The sequence below is a fragment of the Struthio camelus genome, chromosome 3 (assembly GCF_040807025.1).
Source record: "Struthio camelus isolate bStrCam1 chromosome 3, bStrCam1.hap1, whole genome shotgun sequence".
Classification (NCBI taxonomy): domain Eukaryota; kingdom Metazoa; phylum Chordata; class Aves; order Struthioniformes; family Struthionidae; genus Struthio; species Struthio camelus.
This window is the reverse complement of record NC_090944.1, coordinates 27,416,473-27,440,498: the sequence shown is the minus strand read 5'-3', so window position 1 is coordinate 27,440,498 and position 24,026 is coordinate 27,416,473.

Genomic DNA, 24,026 nt, shown 5'->3' with positions numbered 1-24,026 from the left:
CTTGCTGCGTCTTCATTTCTTCAGTATACAGACAGGCAGCAGTTCTGGCCATGCTCTTGGACATTTTTTGCTACATCTTGTTGGTTGATGTCCTTCAGTGAAGTACCTGCTGTAGGTAAATGTAGCGATGCAAGTCCCTTGCACTTGGAGCCTGCGTATGACTGAGGGAAGGATGATGGCAAGGAATTTAATCATTTTAACAAATCCTGCATAAACATTAAGTGGAGTCTTAATTGGACTCAGAATATGAGAACTACACAGAACTATCAATTTGATTACTGGCTGATCTCTTATCTTACCAAGACTACTCGCTTCCAGTTCTCACTCTGTTTATATGTAAGTTACAAATTGTCAAAATAAGAAAGAAAATCCTCATTTGAATTTCTGTGAACTTCGAAAATTATTCTGTGCATTCCTTCTTGCTATCTGATCAGTTTTAAGGTCTTACTACACAATACAATTTGTTGCTGAATTAGAAGTAGCTAGACTAACTTGGATGGATCTGTAACATTGTTAGATCAGTAAATACTTAATATATTGGAACAGGACTGACATTTTTGCTATCACACTGTGCCTAAGGTAGATCTTGTTATACAAGATAACATGGCTAATCTATCACATCCCGATCACATTGCTGCCACGAGTCAGAGTCAGAGTTAGAAGAAGTAAGAACATTTCAGTAGACAGTGGTGGAACTATCTGCTCTGCAAAGGCTCATCTTGATTTATGATGGTTTTGAAGTTAGCTGAGACCTAAAATGCATGTTTTGATGCCCATTCTGTTTTTCATTTTAATTGATGTAAGAGGGCTTGGTATTTCTGATATCTATATACATATGCAGTTCCCTATTGGATACTGTGAAATTGCTCTCCTTAATGCCTTTCTGTGGTAATGAATTCATAACTTAATTGCGGCTATGTGAAAATGTATTTTCTTTTTATCATTTTAATTTCTGTTCTTCCAGTTGTATTGAATGACTCCTGGTTCTTATGTTCTGAGACAAGGAGAACATAATCTCCCTTTCTGCCTTCTCTAGACCACTCACTGCCTACTTTTATCATGTCCCCATATTAACATTTCATTTCTAGCATGAGCAATACTAGTGAGAGTTAAGTAAAATTACTGGCCAGCCTAGAGCATACTAGGTTAAGTTTACTGCTGACGTAGTATTATAGTAACACTTCTGTGCTAGGAATATTAAACACATTGAAAGATACTTTAGGATGACAGGTGCCAAAATAATGACATTATCTATTTTACAGTATCATATATGGGATTTAGCTATTTTAGTGTGTTTTACAAATAAGTGCTTTTGTTTCCCAAACTACTAGCTTTCTAAAGGAATGCTAAGGATAAGTCCATGGTAATGAAGGTCTTAATTTAATAGCTGGATGCAGAATACGAACTACTATATATCTGATTCCTCCAACAACAAATTGAGATGAAAGAAATAATAGCATATAATTAATACTTCAGTGACATAGCCTTCTGTTAGGAAAGTGATTCGGAGAGCCAGCTGGGGCTTATGTTTAAAGGAAGCCGTGAATACCATTTGGCTGAAACTTTTGGAAATAACTTGTTTACAGTAGCCAGGATGAAGAAGATGACTATGTGCCATGGAAGAATTAAAGGTAAAAATATTTTTGTTACTACTGGAATATTCCACTAATATCAAATCATCTTGTGATGTTTTGTACTCCTGAGGTGGGCTGCGAAGGGAGAATGACTTTGCCCCTCTAGCCTAAAGAGGAGGTTTGCAAAATCTCATCAGAACAGAAGGGCGTCAGGAGTCAGACTGGGACAGAACCAGCGTCCACCTAGCCTAAATTCTGTCTCTGACAGTGGCTGAAAGCAGATCGGATTTGTAGGGAAAAGTATAAAAATATATCAAGAATATCATATTAATTCCCACGTGCACAGTCCCAGCTTTGATGATTTGCGTCTTTGGGACTTCCTGGCCCCTGGTGATGTCCATGATAGATTCTGCTTCCATGAATTTGCCTAATTGAGTGTACATAAATTATCAAAACCCACAATGACCTGAAGGAAAGAGGCCCACAGCTGAACAATCGGGCATGCAAAGAAATAGCCCATTTAGTTCTGACAGTTTTGATGTTATCGTTGTTAGCTTTCCACCTGTTAGTTTCTCTTGGTGCATCTCAATTCAGATTCAACTGAACAGTGTTATCTGGCCAGATTCCTATATCGGCACTGACATTATGGAAGATTCAGGACTTAATAGTAGAAACTTTGAATTGATTGTAATATATGGTGAAAGAGCAGCTGAGTTCTGGAGAACGTACAGAGAATTGGAGAATGACTTGAGGAGGGATTTCAGGCTGTATCTGTCTCTGCCAACTACAGGGCAAGCCATGAGAAACCAGCTCTCCAAGGTGAAAGTAGACTTGGTGTATACTGTCCATGGTGTACTAATAAACCCAGGAGCTGATGTGTTTGTACTGACCGGAACCTTTTTATGTGTGTGGTTTCATTCTTACATAGGAAGAGTTCCAGTAGTCAAGTCTTTAAGAGAGAAGTTAATGGGCTCCGAATAGCTGGATCAAAGCGTATGAGATCTATCAGGATAAGAACTGTCTTCTGGACAGTTGCAACTTTTAAACCATCTTTCGGTTATTTGCAGTTGGGCCTGATTCAGATCATTTATGTTTGTAATCTGTTTTATGTCACCATCTAAAAATGGGCATCCAGTTCTGATTGTTCAGCCCAAATCAGGTGATCAGTCTTTAAGGCCAATGATATTGAATGAAAAAACAGGTGCTCCAGAAGTGTAGTCAGAGGATCCAGTTCAGACGGCTGCTTCCTTAGTGTTATGTCTCTTTTGCATGCTCAGTGTCCCTGAGGAGGAGACACTCAGCATGCAGCAAATAAAATGATTAGGTATAGGGCTAGGACATAATAAACAATTGTTGTCTCAGATTTCAGAACACCCATTCATTTTGTCACGAAACCAGACGGTGGTAGTACAATGATAAAAAGTTGGAACATTTGGGAAGTGAAGGATCTGGAGTTTAGTCTTACCTTTTTCCTTTTTTTCTACAGGAGCTTGAACTTTATGTCTTATCTCCCAAAACCTTCTCTAAACATGAGATTAAATCATGCTCTGGGATGCTTCCATCATTCCTACTGAATCTGGGCTATTATATAGAAGAGATTATAAAATTTGGATGACAGAAAACATAAACCTTACTCTGTACTGAAAAATGAAATAGTTGAGCAAGTCTAGGCTCTAACCCTGTTTCTAAAGCTGTTTATGTATCTTACTCAGTTACTGTTAAATTGAAATTACACAAACAGCCTCTGAGAGTAGAGACCAAAATCCAGCTCCATCTTGGCAGAAGAACAGTTTCCTTCAATGACCTTCAAAGTTATGTTTTAGAGGAAGGATTTGAGACACTTTGAGTATCACCATTCAGTTCCACAGTTTCTGGGTGGTACAGCCATCCTTTCTGTAATGACATTGCTGTAACTGTTGACTTTAAAAAGAATTATATTTTATTGTCCTTCAAATTAATAAGCATTCTGCAATATAGCATTAATTCAGAAATCTGACCTTCCAATACTTTTTCTTTCTGCATCCTAGCTGTTGGACTTATTTTGTTGCATCAGAACTCAAGTATAGAACTTCAATCCCTCTTAAAAACGAAATCTCTTTTTTATCATTGCTTGAAAAGATTATTAGGGAACTTTTAGGATCCACATGTAGACATAAAAACATTTTTTATGTATGATGTTCTGTGTTGTGGCACGCAGTTCCTATCCTTTAGGCATAAGTTAGATTTCTAGAGTAATAAGCTCCCATCCTATAATTTGGCTGTTCAGCCTTTTTATATTTCTACAGCTGATAAATAAACTGTGAACTCTACTAATGGTTTGATTGCATGGGTGAATGTAAGTTGATAGCCTAGCAAGAGCACAACTGAACGTAGTAGGTCAAGTTTCAAGTTTTCTGGATCAAGATATTTTGTTTGGAATCGATAACACTAATATTTAAAATATAGTGACCCATTTTAACAGCAAATAAATGACGGTCAAAGAGTAATAACTACATTTTTAACACATAATAAATATAGCTTACAAAAAAAAAAAAACATTGCTAGAGGAAATTGCTGAGCCCTAGCTGACTGGGAGATGTTTTAGGATAGTTAAGCATTCTGTCCTGACTAATCAGAAGTACAGTATCAAGTAAGCAGTTGTATATGTATCTTGAAATTGGTGAAACTATTTAGAAATATTGTGAGGAGAGGCAGCTTCAAAAGAAATGGAGAAATGGGTCTTTAAAAGATTTTAGAAATAACTACAGCCACACAAACAATGAAACTTTATTTCCCTGACCAAATCTGTACTGTTCAAATTCCCAATAGTTTTTCTGGGCTCCAGTAATCCCATAAATATGTTAATTAGGGAACTATTGACTGTCTCTGCTCTTTTTGGTTCTCAGCTGGTCCAGAGCCTGCTTTTAGGACAAACAAATCTTTAGCTGTGATAGGCTTATGTAACATGCAGTTGCCCAGCATATTTTCTTTCCAAAGAAATGTGCATATTAAAAATGTGTTAAGAATCAGCAAAGATCTTCATTTTGTTTAAGTCAGTGGGCAAGAATCTGGTAAAAAGTCTGGCAATACAATTGTAAACTCTTCCGGCTTGTCTTTTGAGATTCAGTGTTTTAATTATATTTTTACTGGGAAAAAGATATCAATATAGTTGAAATATCAAAATACCTGAAGTATCTACTGCTTTCTGATCAGTCCTCTATTGCCTCTGTTCCTGACCAGGCTTATTCAGTCAGCTTGACACCTGGGAAGATCTGTAAATCCTCAGCAGACACAGATAAATGTCTGCTCTGCTAAGTCAGTTAACTGAATCACGGCGTTCTGTGACAGTCCTGCTGTGCTCTGTATGTCCCCTCTTCTCTTTACAGATGCCTGAGGTCCAGATTTGGATGTTTTGGGCTAGATTGCTTTGGGACCTGTGGCTCCCTAAACAGGCAAAACAAGAAGTAGACATTTATAGACAATATTCTAACACAAACTTTTGAGGTAGGCAGTGATGCATTGCCTTCTGCAGATGTTCATTCATCTCCAGTGAGTACAACACACAGAGTGACTAGTTTAAACTTAAAGGACTGATTATTAGAAGTCTAAGTTAGAGGAGATAAATATCATTTATGTGATCAAATGTAAGGAGGTCATCTAAGTTATCTCTGTGATCAATAGAGTTGATGATTGGTAGCAGTCAAGACTGAAAGAAAAAATTACGCCTTCATAAATTCTGTTCTGGCATGACTAGGTGGCTACCAGCATGAGAGTTGAGAGCATGGGGAATTAAGTGTTGACATCAGTCCTTTCTATATCTCATATATAAAATACATTTGTTAGCTACACATAACATGTATGTTCTTATAGGAACTATAGTTGCAAAATTGTTTTGTTACAGCCATCAAAACAAATTTTCTTCCCACAGAGAGAATCACATGAATATTTTACACTTGTGTTATTATAGAAAAAAAGCTGGAAAATCCTTAGAACGCAAAAGAAATTCTAGATACAAAAGGTCAGTCACCACAGAAGATCACCACATGGAGATCCTATAGCTCCTACCAGACTAGATGGCCTTGATAGGGAAATAAGGAGAAAAAAGAACATGTGAGCTTCAGACACTGGATAAAATATGAGAAATATTGATAGGTACATAGAGCACAGCTAGGAAAAAGGAGAAACAGCAGAGAGGACACATATAGGACAGGGGTCATCTTAGGAGAGTTATTCCACATTTTTATTCCTTTCTGACCCTCCCCATCATGTCCAGATGGAAGCTGAAAGGCAGAACATTTCAGTAATTAAGACCTTGGACTAGCGAGATCTTCCTCTAACTCCTGCTCTTCTGTAGCCTCTCTGGTTAACTCAGGGAAGAGTCACTGCCTGGATTCTTCCCATTAGGCACTTTTTGGCCTGAAGTTAAAAGCTTAGTCTAATCTTCCTAAAGGAAGGTTAAGCTATCATGGAGAAAAAAAGGCACCTCCATAGGGTTACTGAGATACAAATAGGCTGAACTAACCTATGAAATTCCTCTCTCTCTGCACTATCAAGAAATCCTTGGGCCCTGAGGTTCCTATTTTCATCACCCCAGATAAATGCCTCAAAGAAGGTGTAATGAATTTGGGCTTTGGAGGCTTCTTTTGGGTGTCTATACCTCTGGGAATGAGTATTTCAATGAATGAATACAAAAACAGTTGTGAAGTTCTTAGTTATGTTATCATTTATGTTAACCATATAATGACCCAAGATATTATCATAAGGTGTCATACAGTGACCAACACAGAGTGTCTGATCTCAGCTGGATCACCAGGCAACAAATATAATAAGTTTTCTGAGATTTCTTTCCATTACAGTTACTAAATTTTCTCCACCACACACAGAGACGTTTTTATTCGACCTTACACTGGAGGCCAACCTGCGTCTGAATATTTTGGCCTGTTGAACAGCCAGCATCTGTAGTCTTCTGGGCCTTGAATAACCTTGAAGACCACGAATGTTTTTAGCTGGATTAGGCCCAAAATTTCTTCTTCCAGTTTTTAAGGTTTTCTGCCAAAATGTCTACTTTGTTTATGCACCAGTATCATCAATGAGATTGGCATGGCCCTGGGAATGTGTTACTTCACTAACACAGAAGATTTAATAGAGGGGAGATGAAACATACCTTGTATACTTCTGCAAAGCCTAGATATTAAGAGTCTGATTTTACTTCTATTTACACAATTGCAAATTGGGAACAATTCCACTAAAGTCAACAGTTATAGAGGATATAAGTGGTGTTAAGTGAGATCAGAACCAGGCTTTTAACTTCCTCTGGTCTTTCATAGTCTCATTATACCTTTAACATACCGCTTTAGGGTTATAAAGCCATAAGAGTTCTATTAGAGTAAAGTGTCGTCCTGTCAGCATCACATCTGGCAGAACATTTTTGAAATCTGCTGGGGTTAAAAGCACTACAAAAGTTCCTTATTACTTAGAGATGCCTACTCCTAATTACTATTTTTTTAACTCTGTCTTTTCACTTCGAGAGTCTGTAAGCACTCTAGATAGAACCGGTTTTATTATTAAGTGTGGAGCCGCTCCTCTTCCTTCTATTCTGCACATCTCGGTAGGTGTAAAAAGAAATATCTTTAAAACAGGTCTTAAGAAAAACAGAAAAGTTGGCAGGGAATTTGAAAATAGTTCATATCCCTACCATTATTTTACCTGTTTTTAAAATCTAGACTTCAAATTGTTCATGTCCTACTGGCAACCTGATTTTGGATGAGGAAATAGAAGAATATGAGATGACACAGTCATCTAGCCTTGGTAGAAGTTAATGAGAAGGCTGGCACTGCTTTTGAAGGCAGCTGATCAGATCTTCTTGATAAATGATTCATTTGAGCAGGTCTAGAATTTAAACAAGGGTCTTCTTTGCCATGAAATTATCTTACTTACTGAGATAATGAGAAATGTCTTGGCTTGTCAAAGTTGATAGATACACTCCAAGGAGTCTAAATTCTGGCTATATCCTGTACTGAATGCCCTAAGACTTGTTTCAGAGGGGTATCACAGTATGAGCCAGCCAGAGTTTGTGTGTGAAGTAAGTACCTGCCTCTGCCGGTATCTGCCTCTTTATATGGCCTATTTGCTTTCTTCACTGGCATTCCACCAGTATGCTAATCCATATCTCTCAGCCCTGTTGCATATCTGACAATAGCTATAACTCCTTATTTCGTTCTTTTTCTCTTTAGTTAGTCCTTACTCTGTCAGCCTTATGGTCCTGAAATGAAGCTATCATCTGGTTAAAAAAACATACTCTCTTTAGTCGAACAATGGACTCTATACTGGCTGTAGCAGGAATGCGGTTTAAAACCATCTTACCTAACTGGGAAGAGGACAATATAGAACTGCAGTACAGAGACAGGACAAATGCCTCAAATAAAAAATACACGCCAGAAGTCTGGAAACATCTCTAACTACTTGGCCCCACTATACAGAAATCACAGCAGTACTTCAGGTCCCAGTCCCATTCCCTCCTTCTTCAGAAGCACTGAGTAAAAGGAGGTAAAGGAAGGTCAATACCTTATTGATCTCCTTTTAGAACAAGTAAGAGAGTGAGAGCTTATTCCGTCCTTAAGCTTATCCCATCCTTATGTTTAGCCCATCCTCTCACTCCCCTTAGCTGCCTTTGGGGAAGGTCAGCTTGTAGCAAATTCAAGAGTTTTTTTCCCTGATATTCTTTCAGGTGTTTAATAAAAAGTGTGTGTTTTTTTTTTTAAATAGTTGTTATTTTCCATTTACATTCAATTACTAGTAAGGAAATGGGAAGCTGCAGCTGTGTCAAAAGGTTTCGTTTAAATATTAAGAAAAGCCAGCAACCATCTACATCAGCCAATAAAATAGCACCCCTTGCATGCACTCTAGCATGTACTGAGACTTACAGTTAAATAGATATTTAATTCAAAAAGTAAATCAACCTTATCCAATGCCATTCATAACATTAATCAGGCTCTAAATACCCCATGTAGATTAGCATTCTTCTTAAATCAGAATTAAAATAAATAGCAAAACAAGCATTTTAAATCTCTAGTACATATCGGTGCAAGGTGTTCCATGGCAGTTCACCATCCGTAAAAAAAGCAGTTAGGCATGTAAGCTACATCATTAAAGGCCCAACGTGGCAAGGCTATAAGCACATATGCCATTTTAAATCTGCTTTCTGTATTCTCTGAATAGGCATCTCCCAGCAGGGCAAGTTAAATGAGGACTGATTGGTGTCTAAAGACCATTCCACATGAATGTATCTTTTATGTGTCACTTGTTATAAAAAGATGTAAATGGTCTGAGATCTTCCAGAAGTGTAACTGCATTGTCACTGTGATCCTGGGTTTCCATACAACTTCTTAATCCGTGGCAGAAAGTAATGCATAGCTTCTCCCAAAATCATAGCTGTCACCCTGTTGACATCCTTATTACTGGAAGAGAACAAGATTGCATCATTTTAGAATTTAGGTGCTATGTCTTGGTGTATTTCTTGCTTATAAGCCTCTGCTTGTGATCCAAAAATCCTTCAGATGAAAGGAACACAACTTCTTACAATCCGCATGTGTGTGTCATCTTCAGCATGATGGGGGTTATATATGCCACACAAGTGGTATTCATTGACTGCCTCCCATCAATGATGCTTCGGACCAGCCTGTCCTAAAGAAGAGACTGTGTAGCACAGCCCACTAGGCTCCATGTGGTGCCCTTATGGACCAGAGATAAACTTATTATTTTGTGCAGTGCTTTTCAGTTTGGTGCATCTGCAAAAACATGAATATGATGTTGCAGAGCAGTGTTTTTTATAGCATGAAACTGAAGGTATGAGTTACATGCTTGGGTGTTTGTGGGTACAAACCCTGCTGCGATGCTATTGGAGGACTGTGCATATGTGACCCAGTCTCAGCTATACTATTTTTCGAGACTGAGATTAGCTATGTAAGAGTTTGAAGTCAGTATAATTTTTCCACTGAACTCAATGGACAAAACATTATTGTCTTTTAGAAGAGAATTTTCTCATTTCATAATAGATGGCTCTAAATATTTGACCTGTGTTCAGAGAAGAGAGTTGTTCTTTGGAAGAAGAGGATACCAGTCTTCTAGACCTGTATATTTTTAAGTATCTTTACAAATATCTAGTTGCATAGATGAGCACCTTTAAAAAATAATTTCAAAAACTGTATAAAAATTACTGTATATTTAACATTAAATATCACTGCTTTTGCCATTGTAAGTTAGATCCTCATCATCCATTATTTATATTCACTTCCCTCTGTTTTTTCTTTAGCAAGAACAAACAGAAAAATCACTGATAGCGTGCCTGTAGCACTCACACGAGAGAACCGTTGATGTTCTGTTGACAAAATTTGCATCTTTCTCTTGGCTGTAGATTGACAACAGGACTTATGACTCATACCTTATTTTAGTAGCAAGAAATTAAATACAAAGGTCCTATTTGTTAAATGGCACAATTGCCTTGATCTTTGTGAGGTGACATGGTGCCTACTGAACTCTACAACAGCCTCTGTGAAGGCTAACAGCAGCCAGTAGTATTTAGATGAAGTATTTAGGGAAAAGAGAATTCTTTCCTTTCATGGCCTCAGATATACACCTAATCGTAAATGAGGCAGAAAACCCTCTGCTGAGGGTGCCAAAAGAAGCAAGCTGTAAAATCTTACACAGGGTATAATTTTTTTCCCTTGGTCTGGCTGGATAATGGCATAATGATATAATACAATTTCAGATATAGTATCAACAGGATAGTTCATTCTGAGGAATACATTCCTCCTGACAATTCAGGTTTCTCTTCCATAAAAGAGCTTTGAAAATAAAAATATCTTGTCTGAGAGAACCAAAATCTAATCACAATTACTCCGAGTCACTTTGTCCTGACGAAAAGCTCTAATTGTCTTAGTCAAAAAACTAATTTACACTATCAATCTGGAAGTACCATTTTTACTGAGAAACTGGTCTTTAAATACTATTTCTTTACTAGTCTGGGAAAAACATGGATGTGCAACTAAAGCACAGAGGTAGTGCTCAATACACAAACCTGGAGCAAATCGTGCTGTGACAGCCATGAATAAATGAACAAGCTAAGTAATAAGGTTAAATATTGCCAAGTTTATCTGTCTTCCTTTCCAGAGTACACTTGCCAATGCTGAGACAGAGCTAGATCACATTTAGAGGCTCTGTTATGTTCATAGCATAAATTTAGACAGGTAACTCCATTCAGGTCATACTGTGCTTTCACAGACTAAAACGTATCTTATTGTACAGAGCCAAGGCCTTCCTTAGGTAAGTAATCAGCTGTAGGCGGTCTTCCTCCTAAGCAGAAGTATTCAAATGTTTGATTAGCTCTTGAACAGAGTAGTACAAATGTAAAAACTGTTCCATTTTCAGTGATTTGAAAAAAAAAAAAAGGTGAGGAATAAGAAAATACTGTAATACAAAAATATTCTACTTTATTTTTTATCTTCTATGTTTATCCTATGAATGCTGGAAGTGGGAAAACTGAACGCTTCATAATAGTTCAGTGAACTCATGAAAATTTCAATCAATTAATTTCGATTAATGTTTAATTCATTTAAAAATATTCCAAAAGTGAATTTCACTTTTATTACCCTGATTGAAATATTAGCCCTTTAAAAACCATTTTAAAATTCATTTTTGTATTGATGAAGTGAGAATTCTTCCGGCTCTTACTTTATCCTGCTTATTTTTAAATGTTTATATAAATATTTAGAATTTAGGAATATAATGAAGCACGCCTAACTTCAGGCGAACATTTATCCTAGCAGAGAAATGTCTTCTTAATGCTACAATGGTTATTCTGCTCTTATACAACTTGACTTACATCACAATTGTAATGCAGTTGTGAGGATTAATAAATAATAATTATAGCCGGGGTTGTAGACGACAAAAATACTTTTATCACATTTCCTCAACCATCATAGATGTTTTTATTCAACAGTATAGACTGAATTGGATTTTATTTAATTCTTTAAGTATTTAGACACTTTAAAAAGTTTTTTTTTTATGTATTTATGATGTCACAGACCAAGGTCTTTTGAGGTTGGATTAGAAAAAAAGCACTGGGCAGAGTGGAATACAGTGCAGTACTCTTCCACTCTGAAGTAGTTCTTTTCAGAAAATACAGAATATCTGTTTATCAGGAGAAAAATACAGGCTATTATATTAAATGTATATAAAATGGCAGTGAAAGAGAGAGAAAGACTGTAAGGTTTGTATCAAAAGTAACCTTATAATGAGGCTACATGGGTGGGTTCATTGTACTTATTCCAACTGTTATTTGCATAATCTAAAATGTTTTTTAGCATAATCTTAAATGCTTGATGAAGCTAAAGTGTCTCTGTAGCCCGTCATAACAGCAATATCAACACTGAAGGCACAAATTTTTTTCAGACTAATTCCTGGCAAAACTTTCAATAAAATGAGAAATGATTGAAATGCATTTTAAATGTCTGTTACTCGATATCCTGGAATTATGGTGGAAGAATGTAAAACTTGAAAAAGTCTTACTCTGAAATGTGCTTTATTTGTCTAACTACTTAGAAGTATAATTTTCCAAACACATTTTCTTTCCAAGCAGGTAATTTTTCCCCCTCCTTCAAGAGTAAATTTGATTTTCTGTTATTTTGCTTGGAGGTTTCATTAATACTGAACCATGTTTAAGTTCCTGTTATACTGGGGAGGGAAAACAACCTTCAGAAGGAGTTTGTTGCGGGTTGTTTATAGAAATATTTTTTCTGTAATTTTTGTAGAACTTATTTACTACTTCCCTCAAAGTAATTAGGATGCCAGGCAAACTTTCCATGTGAATCGGTAACTATACTCCTTGATTATGCCCTGATGTTTTCCCTGCATAAATATGATCTGCAGTAGGACTTTGCCTACATCAAAAGCAGCAGTCCACTGTAGAGAAATCAGGTTACTAAGTCTGGATGACTTTTGATAGGGCTTGATCAAAGGGCCAAAAGCTATCAGCTCAGACAGGCACCTCTTTTCCTTTTGTTTGAGTCCGGAAATGAGAGAGCTGATAGCTGCCTTTTGGTCCTAATCCGCACCACTCTGTCTGACAGGAGATGAAAGGTGCACCAATTACTGCTGGTAATAGCTGACTACTATATGCATTCATTACTGCGGTTATCATTACAAATTATATGGCTTTCTTTACCTGCAACTTAGGGAAATATTTCACTGCAGCAAAATTTCTATTAGCGTTACTTCTTAGTCGTTTTTGTACAGTGGGAAGAGCCTAAAGTAGAATTGCTTTCAAATAGAAATTCAGCATTATACAATTGCATGAGAGAGTCCAAGAACTCACACAATGTTAGCAGCTGGAAATGAGTTTTAGTACATAAAATGAGAAATAATAGTATTTATGTAAAACTGATATCCACCTTCTGCTTGAAAAACTCCCTATGGCTATTGAAACTATGAGTATATGTCTCCCAAATACAAATCTGCATACATGTGAAGACAACACGAAAATGGAAATATAATATATCAGTAACCATGAATTATAGGCCTATAATTATATCAAGTTTTTCTGGAGGCAGGAAATCACAAGCTTTTTCATTTCTACCACATTAACATAAGACACAAACCTTTTAATAGTAACATGAGTGCAGTAATGCATAATGAAAAATGGCAAAAATTGAACGGAAAGACTGAGATTCAAGAGAGCACTCCAGCAGTTTTCCAGTCTATTAGGGTGAATCTGTCAGTTTTCACACTCACAACCTGTTCGTACAACAAATGAATAATGGAGATTCTACTCTTAATATATCAGGGAGATAGGGTACTGACAAGAGGTGAAAGGAGTATACGGAGGAGGAAAACAGGCTGGTATTTCTGCAAATATAGACGTAACAGCAAAAGAGGCACAAAACAACTTGGAAATGTTTCAGTTACCCATGATTCAATAAATAATTAAATGCGTACTGTTCTTTCTGAAACAGGGTTCCAAAGCAAAGCCATTTCTGGCCTCAGAACTCAAACTTATGGATACATGTGTATCTATACATATACATATATACATACAGATCCACACATATATGTGCATGTGTGTGTGTATATACATACATACACACACACACATACACATACACACACACACACACATATATATATATGTGTCTACTATGGTATGCTTTTCATTCAACCATACCATTAAGCCATTCGGAAACAGAGGCTGGTGCAGAATGCCACACAGTCTGCTGCGGAGATCCTGGAGCACTGGTTCTGCATATTCTCTGGGAGGAACTCAGGGAGGAACTTACTGAATTGGTGAATCTAACCCTTAAATTTCAGGATCTTGTTCCTACAAGGAATTCAAGTTATTGCCTTCAGCAAAGGTATTTGTCCTTGAGTACTTTATTCAAAATTGGTAGAGGCTCTGGAGTAGCTTTCTATCTGCAGAGGCCACGTTGTAATCCTATCCAGAACTAGAAGATCCTGACATTTTGAAAGATATGAAGTAAAATTTGGAGAAGATTTATTATTGTGAAGTTTGTTGGTAACAAATAGAAGGAAATCTGCTTTGACAGAGAATTGACTATGAAATCAATTTTACCTGGAAGGCTCCAAGGACTGTTAATAAAGGAAATGATAGAAATGAATATGGAATTGTTCTGTGAATACAGAGCTGGCATGAATGAAAGATGTCCACATAAGAATGTCCACAGCTCCCTCTGCTCCTGCACACAAAGGCACAGAGCTTCATTTGTTTTATTATGGCTCTTCATGAATAAGGGAGTGTCTATCTGTGAAGTGTGTGATCCTCTTGGACACGCTCCCAGGAAGAGCACTCATCTTATATTTAATAGTTAGAAATTGGCTTAAACCTGTATTTGGCACCTGACAGATGGAATTTAGTGATAATTTCATTTTATTGTACTATCTTTCTCTTTTGGGAACAGAATTCTGCAAATCTTTACTTTTTTCAGTAGTCAATACGACTTCTCACAGAGGAAAAAGTTTGTGAGCTCGAACACGGACTTGAAGATCTGTGTGTATTTTGTGGGTTTTGTGAGGCTCACTAGGGGAAAACTGAAGTTCAAAGACCTTGATTGCTCTCCCTTGTTAGTGCTAATGTCCAGTTGCTTCTGTACTAGGATATCAAACTTTTCCTTTTTTTTTTTTTTTTTTTTTAAACATGAATTATAAAGAGAGAAAGTAAGGGAGGTTTTTTTGGTCTGTCTTTTTTTCTTTATATTGCAACTTTCGTTGGTGTGCCTGCTAACTTTAAAATAAGAAAGCTGTTTTTAGAGGAAAAGGAAAAGAGGAAAAAGGTAAATTTGTAAACTGCAGTAGTAATCATGACTAGTACTAGCTAATTCTCAGGCCTTTTCAGATTAATAGTTAATATTAGAGTGATTTTATACCTGTTAATAGCTGTCACATGATTTTTTATATCCAGAATTTTGCTACATTTTTAGCAACAGGAAATCTCTTTTTAATTTTGTCATTGAAATCAGTAAGAATTGTGCTACATTCACCTCAGTGGTGTAAAAAAGATCAATACTTTAACCACTGCTACATCAAGGGTTTATACCAGATTGAAAAAGAAATGCTGACTTCATGGCTGTAGCAATTGCAAGATGAGTTATAAAGCTTGTGTGATAGAAATGACTTTAGCCAAGAACCATATTTAATTTTGTTACTGTACTGAGCAGGAGCAATTTGTTTAATGGGGCAATGGTCAGTGATGAGGACTCTGAGGTACTGCAATACACACTAAAAAAGCAGCATTAATTATTATCCAGGTTGAAGTAAGTAAATAGCCAATTAAATGTTTAGGTTGTCCACCAAATCAGAATCACAGAATCACAGAATTGTTTAGGTTGGAAGGGACCTCTGGAGATCATCTAGTCCAACCTCCCTGCTCAAGCAGGGGCCTCTACAGCACATTGCCCAGGATCACATCCAGGCGGGTTTTGAATGTCTGCAGCGAAGCAGACTCCACTACCTCTCTGGGCAACCTGCTCCAATGCTCTGTCACCCTCACTGTGAAGAAGTTTTTTCTCAGGTTCAGATGGAACTGCCTGTGCTTCAGTTTCTGCCCATTGCCTCTTGTCCTGATGCTGGGCACCACTCAAAAGAGTCGGGCCCCATCCTCTTGACACCCTCCCTTTTCGGGTACTTATACACATTGATCAGATCCCCCCTCAGTCTTCTCTTCTCCAGGCTCAACAGGCCCAGCTCTTGCAGCCTTTCTTCACAGGAGAGATGCTCCAGTCCCCTCATCCTCTCTGGAGCCCTCCGCTGGACTCTCTGCAGTAGCGCCGTGTCTCTCTTGTACTGGAGAGCCCAGAACTGGACACAGTACTCCAGACGAGGCCTCCCCAGGGCTGAGGAGAGGGGCAGGATCACCTCCCTCCACCTGCTGGCAACACTCTGCCTAATCCAACCCCAAGAGACCAGTGGCCTTCTTGGCCACAAGGGCACACTGCTGGCTCATGCTTCCACCAGCACTCCCAGGTCCTTCTCTGCAGAGCTGCTCTCCAGCAGGTCAACACCCAGCCTGTACTGCTGCATGGGATTATTCCTGCCTAGGTGCAGGACCTTGCACTTGCCTTTGTTGAACTTCAGCAGGTTCCTCTCTGCCCACCTCTCCAGCCTGTCCAGGTCCCTCTGAATGGCAGCACAGCCTTCTGGTGTGTCAGCCACTCCCCCCAGTTTAGTCTCATCAGCAAACTTGCTGAGGGTGCACTCTGTCCCTTCCTCCAGGTCATGGATGGATGCATTGAACAAGACTGGACCCAGGACTGACCCCTGGGGGACACTGCTAGCTACAGGCCTCCCACTAGACTCTGCGCCATTCACCACAACCCTCTGAGCTCGGCCATCCAGCCAGTTCTCAATCCACCTCACCGTCCACTCATGTAGCCCACACTTCCTGAGCTTACCTAGGAGGATGGGATGGGAGACAGTGTCCAAAGCCTTGCTGAAGTCCAGGGAGACAACATCCACTGCTCTGCCCTCATCTACCCAGCCAGTCTTTCCGTCATAGAAGGCCATCAAATTGGTCCAGCATGATTTCCCTTTGGTGAATCCATGCTGACTACTCCTGACCACCTTCTTGTCCTCCAGAACTGGAAAGCAAAGACTTATTTTCCCTACCTTTTGTCCATTTAAACCAAAAGGTTGAAATACTGTTTCTGTTGAGAATAATGGGTGTTATTTGCAATACAATAATTCTTATTCCTCTTACTTTCTTTTCATTAGAATAACTGCAGTTTACATTTCGGATAACACTACAAAATGTTAGCATTTTAAAAGAAATGTTTCAAATTAGTTCCATGCAAAGTTCTAGCTAAAGTGCTGAGTTCAGTGAAGTAAATTGGATTTCTGACCACAATCCTCATCATGTGACTATCATGTGTACTAAGTGTGTGTGGCACTGTTCTTCTCATGAATTTTGAAGAAGCTTTGTGAGCATATGGTCTTAGTCTGAAAAGAACAAACTTTCCTTTTACTAAATTTGTAACAACAAACCTTACTAAATAAGTATTTAAACGGTACTTTTTATACAGTGAGACTAGGATTTTCAAGGTCTTGCAGGTACAGTATAGTTTTCCTAACTGTTTACCATAACTATCTGCTTATCCTTCTTTATTTCAGCTTTTCACCTCATATTGTTTTAATGTGGAACTCATAATTCACTACAGCTGCAGAAATCTCAGATAAATGGTTCACTGATGTTGTCCATGAGAAATTTCACACACTCTAGAGCATTTTGAATGGGAAAGTGTCTATCAATAGTAATAATTAATGCATTATGGTCTACTGCCTAACAGTTTCTGAGAACATACTATTATCGCCTATGAGTTATTATTGATCTTTTATTTTCCAGTTTAACAATTCCGATATAAGTTATTTCCATTTCAGGTCATTAACAAACAAATACACACACACACATACGTATATACATACACATATATATAAAATTGGGACTCCAGATCAGGATCATTCAGATTAAATTGTCTATAGCTTCAGAATAGTTAACTGACCTTTTTCAAGACGCTAACAGTCTCAAGGTAGACCTCAGTGAAATTTTTCAGTTCTAAAACAAGTTGGCTTCATTATCAGTCTTATAGCATTCACCATGTCAAGATCAGTGAAAGTGGAAAAAAAGCTTGGGGAGGGATTTACTATGAAGAGAAATCCCACTTCTGTATAGCTGTTTCAAAGGGTTGTTGTTCATTGATGCCCTCTCTGCCATTATTTTTCATTAGCAAATTTGATGCAACTTTGTCTGCTGTAGGAAAGAGCGCAGGTTATTGAGCATGCAGAGAGGTCAGTACAACTTGCTGAGAACCTTTTGTGGGTCTGGTGACAGCATAAATCCATACCAAATTGCACCTCAACTTTTTTCTTATAAGGGGATATGACTGCAAAGAGCTGTTTGTGTCTTCTCAGTAAAATAATTCCTCAGTGGATCACTGCAGGAGAGCTAGCGTACATTGAGGAAATTTTCAGGTCATTCACAATGCACATTTTGGGGGTGAAGTTTTTAACACAGACGACAGGACAAAAAACACCAAATAGCCCTCAAAATCCTCATTGCTGGACATTCAGTTTGCATTCTAATGCAGATGTTATTGAGACGCTTGAGAAAATATTCTAGTAAACAATCCTGGAATTGACTGAATAATTCTACCAAAGAAGTGTCAAGATAGATTAACTAATTCCATAACAACTTTTTTCCCTTATGAATAAAAGATAGACTAACAGATTAACACCTACAAGTAAGTGCTAAGTAACTGTGACAAATGCAATGTCTGCAACAACAAGGTCTGCAGTCCATCATGATATCATCATACTACACTCTAAGTCTCTGAAATACAACATGAGACTTCTTTTCCTTATCTATATGATTTTTTTTGAAGGCATTTCAAGATTGATGCTGCAGTTTATGTTGGCTGCCTAAGATTTTGGCTTATGTGGGCACTTGAGGTTACTCAAACCACTCCAGTTGAGGTGCCAGAAATGCTTATTTTTGCCCTTTTAAAAATGTGGTGCTTGTCCAATCAGGTCTAACTCAGACTACCCGAATAATCCACCCAGACCTCATATATAGTCAGTAGGAGAGCTAGACTCTTCCACAGGGAAGAGGAGAAAACTTCCTGCGTGAGGAAAGAACTTCTCTGTATTGAGTTGGGAGTATAGCTGGGAGCTTAGTCAGGTAATATAAAAAGTGGAAGATCTGAGTTTCAGAACATTTCTCCTTCCTCTTATGGCCTTCACTAGGTGGGGTTAAGAGCTGTTGTTCAAGTGTCATCTTTTTGAGACTTTTTTTGATTTTCATCAGATTAAATGCTGAATAAAAACAGAAGTAATTGCAGATGATCCTGTTTCTAGGTCAATTCTCAAAACATTTCTAGGGATATATAGATTTAAGGGGCTGTCAGGAGGAGGGTGATACATGAAAACAGACAGCCCAAATTGTGTTTTTAGGTCTATTTACATAAGTTTTTGTCCTTACTCACCTGAGGTTCATATTGGGAAACAGCTGATGCTGAGCTACTGCATCCCCTTGCCTGGGTGGTGCACTGAGCCAGCCTCTTCTGATAGGCTCTTTGCTGTGTGAAGTGGTTCCTAACTGGGAGGAAGTGTTATGAAAATGCCCTTAAGATACGCTCAGGTACTTGCTATTTCAGAGCTGAGATTAAAGTTAAGCAACACTTCACACCTGAAATGATCGTGGTCTTCCTCTCTGTAAAGAGAAGAAGGTCCGTTTGTGGGGCTGATATTAGCTTCTTAGCTATGAGTGGAACTGGCCAGAAGTCTCCTCCTCCCCTCAGTTCACTGGAGTTGGACTGTCTAGTGTCAGCTGAAGTGCTTTTGACTCCACTGATTAGGCAAGCCTACCTCGTAAAAATGTCACCAGATCTGTGATTGGACTTAACAACGTGATGATGTTCCATCTCCAGTTATTTCCAGCTAAATTCTGAGTTTAGGTGCAGATGCAAGACTAGTGCATCAATAGCTGGTACTAGCTAAAGCCTACGGCCAAACTTCAGCATAACATGCAATATTAATATAGCCTTTGGCATCTAGGGTTCAAATTTAAATGGGCCCTCATCTGTCCCTTATGTCCAGGTTACTTCTGGCTAACATTTGGACCATATAGTGCAAATACTCTCAGTATTGCTTGAAACAGATTGGCACAGGACAGTGAGTGATCATGACAAATAGCTTTATCGTAGATTAGAAGTAAGGATACTCTGCTAAAAAATCTAGCGGAGATAGGAGCAGGGGAAGCAGAAAGAGGAACAGGCAGAGAAGCAAATATCATTATTTTTTCATTGTAAAGTATAGCAACTAGAATATATGATTATGTAACTATAGAATACAGGCTTATTGACCTCAGTTTATTCAGAGACAAAAGTAACTATATAGAAGCCTGAGAACAAATTGGGTAGGTGGAATTAGGGGACAGAGATATTTTCAAAGAACAGTTATGAAATTGTAAGCAATGAGAATGAAGCATGTTTGGATGACATTATCAATAGTGATCAATAGCTATAATATCATTTGCTACTTGTACCTCTAGCTGGGGACTCTTTATCCTTCCTTTCTCTTCTCTCCACAGTTGCTGTGACCGTAATTCTTTGTCTCCATTTCATATTTCTGTCAATACTTTATATAGCCTGTGATTGTGCCTGCACTGTTAGCACGTTGCCTGTCTCTGCTCCTAAAATATATCATAGAACAGTTCAAAAACCACTTTAAAGTACCTGAATTTTTGAACACTGCTTTTACTTGGTCCCTGTTGGAATTCACAGAGTGCTTTAATGGGTGAGTTTACTGGAAGGAAGATTCTTTGAAATAGGAAATATTGCATAGTATTCAGCCTAGTAGATTTCAGATTTGTCTTTATCAGAAATTTAATTATTCAAGTGTGTTGGGATGTCAAAGGGGGCTGCAAAAGCTTTACAGGATCAAATAATGCACTTCATGCTTAGTAAGCACCATGTGACCTTAGCCAATCAAAAGTTTGAATTGTGGATGTTGAATTTTGGCAAGGACCTCATATCTAAGAATTTCAGATAAATAATTGTTAGGGAATGGCAATAGATTGAGGCAAATGCCATTGCATCCTTTTCAAGATCAAGGTGATTAAAAAACATCTATCTATCTTGTGGAGATCAAGCAGGAAGCATGTGGAAAAGAGAGTGGAGAAAAATGGTTAAGTCTCATCAGTGCTCACCATTTTTCAGCATGTTTAAGTAAAACTAAAGGGTTTCCTTGTTTATGTACAAATGGAGTCCCATGGTGTTGCCCTGGAGATTTGTGCAGTCCAGAATATGGGAATATGTTTCGGTACTATCATTTCAGAAAATCACCAGTGCTGAAAGTTCAGTTTAATTAGAAATGTTTGAAGGATTTGACACATTAATCAGAACAAATGAATCTCATCCCTTCTTCACCCATCAAAGGAACAGAGGAAACATGAATCTGTCAGTGATGGATTGTTTTCTGTCACTAAATATCCTATATTCCAAGGGGAGAAAGAGTGTATAAAGTGTATAAGAGTGTATAAAGATTGTATAAGAAGTAAAAAATAAAGGGTATTTAGTTAACTTTTGACAAAAGTATCAAAACTATCACATTTTCCATCATACACAGAATTTGTAACAGGATAACGCTCGTAAGTATGTTAATGTTACTCTAATATCTAATATCTGGGATTCAGATCTGGGACAGATTATCCTGTAGTAATTATATGCTGGGGCAGATCATGTATGCCTGTTGGAGTACAGCACAGAACTTCAGAAACCAAATCTGCTGGAGGATGCCAGCAGGAATAAATCCTTTCCATCCCAGATATTCCTATGGAAAAGTTGGAATCTTTTTTTTAGCTGGCTAACTGAGATGAGAGCATACCACTGTTGGGATGGACTACTTAGCTGACAAGGAAGGCAAGTTGTGCAGAAGTGATGCTGCTAAGATCATAAATCTGCGAAAATCGATTGGAGCAAGGAAGATGTTGAAGCAATGGTTAAGCAAATGGGTCTTAAGGTGAAGCTACATGAAAGATTCTGCCATGCTATTTGTTCTTTATATTTCCTGATATTTTGAAATGAGCCTGCCATGCTACAGATCACTAAAGTAACAAAGTCTGTTAATGCGAAAGATGCATATGTCAGGATGTGGTAAGAGTTCTTAAGGACTGCAATTTACAATTGCACCTATATACCTCCAGAGTGACTCTACCATTGCATCCTCTGGGCTGATCAAAATGTCCCTTTGGAATCATTTTATTTTTTGGTGGCGGCTTTATAAATGATAGCTACTGAGCTCAAAAAATACAAGAAGAAAAAGATATACCCTAAGGCACTTTGGATAGACAGGGGATGCATGATTACCTCAAATATTTATGAAATAATCTTAATGTCAGAAGTATTTTCCAAAAAGTAAATCACTTGAACTATTTTAGTCTCCAAAGGAAAGTTTAAATAGTGGAAATACAAATATACTTAGGCTTCAAAGTTTCAAAATCAACTGCAGTCAAACCCCAGACTTAATTGCAAAAAGAAAATATTATAAGCTCTATTAAAGAGCATCTTCTTTTTCCTTTGGATGAAGCTCTGCAACAAAGACAAAATACTTCCATCCCTGAGTCTTTCTCTCTATTTTCTTTGATTTTTCAATTGTTCTTGTTCACGAGCTCGAAAAGTTACTCAGCTCTTTGGGAAATACACAAAGAGAAAGCTCTAACTAAAATGACCAATAGCTTGTCAGCAGATGCCACATTTTGTTTGTATTGCCAAAACCCTCAGATTAAAACCAGACATCTTCTGTACATACACTGCCTCACCAGCATTTTTGTCATGCATGTCTGTGTGTATATTCCAGCAGCTTTTGCACTTGGTTGTAGATTTCAGCTAAGTTTAGAGAAAGAGGAAGAGGTCTTAAATATATGAATTCCAACAGTATTAAAGAAGCTGAGCTTCTGTGTAGAAGAAACAGAGCTTGAATTCAGTCTTTATTAGATATCACAGAATTCATGCATGAGATCACTCTGAAATCCCAACTATATCGAACACATGCTTCATTAATTCCACATGTCACAGAGCAACTTGTTTTTAAGCTGCTGCTAAGTAACCTGCAAGGTTTTTAGGGAGAAATAAAATCTCTTATTAGGCTAGCTGATACCGTTGTAAAAAGTAGACATGTTTCAGGCACATAAGTAATCTTTTGTGTAGACATTCTAATCTTTTGTGTAGACATTCTTAAAGCAGTTGGAGAGGGACTTATGTTGATTTAGCTTAGACTGTTTTCATTGCAGTGGTTTAAATAAACTGGCTTCAGAATTACTTAATGCAGTGTTAGCTTGGATATGGAGATGGCCTAAGATAGAGAACTGCCTTCCATGTAGCTACAGCCACTTCCTTTTAAAATCCCCTAAGACCATCTGCAATCATACCAACACTTTTAAAAAACTTTAAGGATCTGGCAACTTCACCTTGTTACTGACAGTAATTCTTCCATGAAGTCAAATTATGACTTCTATAGGGCCATACCAAACAAATCTAACTGTATTTGATAGTAGGGAGGGGGGGAGCGGGGGGGAGTTGCTAGTTACCAAACAGCACTGATGCACAAGTTAGGTTTCCATCAGCCTCATGTTGTGCCCTGCACTATTGAATTTAAAATCACAGAATCGCAGAATAATAGCTGGAAGGGATCTCTGGAGGCTATCTAGCCCAACTTCCTGCTGAAAGCAGGTTCAGCTTTGTTGTGAAATCAGGCTGCTCAGGGCTTTGTTCAGTCAAGTTTTGAATATCTCAAAGGATGGAGATTTAACAGCCTGGTCCAGTTCTTAACCACTCAAGATGTGTTGTCTTTTTGCTAAGGTGTCTATTCTCTGTGATAGAATACTACTTTGATTTTTTGGAGTGGAAATCAGTTAAAGATTTAAGATTTTAAATGTAGGTTTCCGCATGTAAGTTTTTACATGTGAGGCAGGCATCTAAGCTACTGTTATAGTCAATGAAATCAAATCAAGGTAAAGGGATTAATTTCACCCTGAAGTAGACATTTACATTTGGTCACCTGGACTTCACCCTAAACTTCATTGATTGTAATGACTAAGGACCCAGTTCAGTGGCCTAACCATGGGCCTCTAGTGCTATTTGAAATATCATAAGGTACTTCTTTTCGTCTCCATGAGAGAATGTGTCTTCTGCAGGCCGTGTGTCATGTGCTGGCCTCATGAAGATGACTCAGATACCCTTGAATCGTGAGATGCCTATGGTTAGAAAGTTGAATCAAACTCTTGATAGACGTCTATTGACTATAATAGAAACTTTGACACCTAGTTAACACATAGACTTACACATAGGTACCTTAATTTAGGTGTCTTAATCTGTAGCTGAACGCCATCTTTAGGTTGAATTTAGTTATTCAGACAGA